This window comes from Salmo salar, chromosome ssa03, assembly GCF_905237065.1.
Source record: "Salmo salar chromosome ssa03, Ssal_v3.1, whole genome shotgun sequence".
Lineage (NCBI taxonomy): Eukaryota > Metazoa > Chordata > Actinopteri > Salmoniformes > Salmonidae > Salmo > Salmo salar.
In genome coordinates, this window is record NC_059444.1 from 50618627 (window position 1) to 50618872 (window position 246).

Consider the following 246-nt stretch of genomic DNA (forward strand, 5'->3'; position numbering starts at 1 on the left):
CCTTATTCCATTTCATGGTGGACAAATCAGGTTAATAGAGAGCATAAAAGCTTTGAAACAATGCCAGGTGGTGAGGGTAGGCAACATTACCTCCACTACACGGACCCTTAACACAGGGGCCCCACAGGGGTGTGTGCTTAGTCCCCTCTTGTACTCCCTGTTCACCCACGACTGTGTAGCAACGCATGAGTCCAACAATTAAGTTAGCTGATGACACAACGGTGTTTGGTCTGATCACCGGCAACA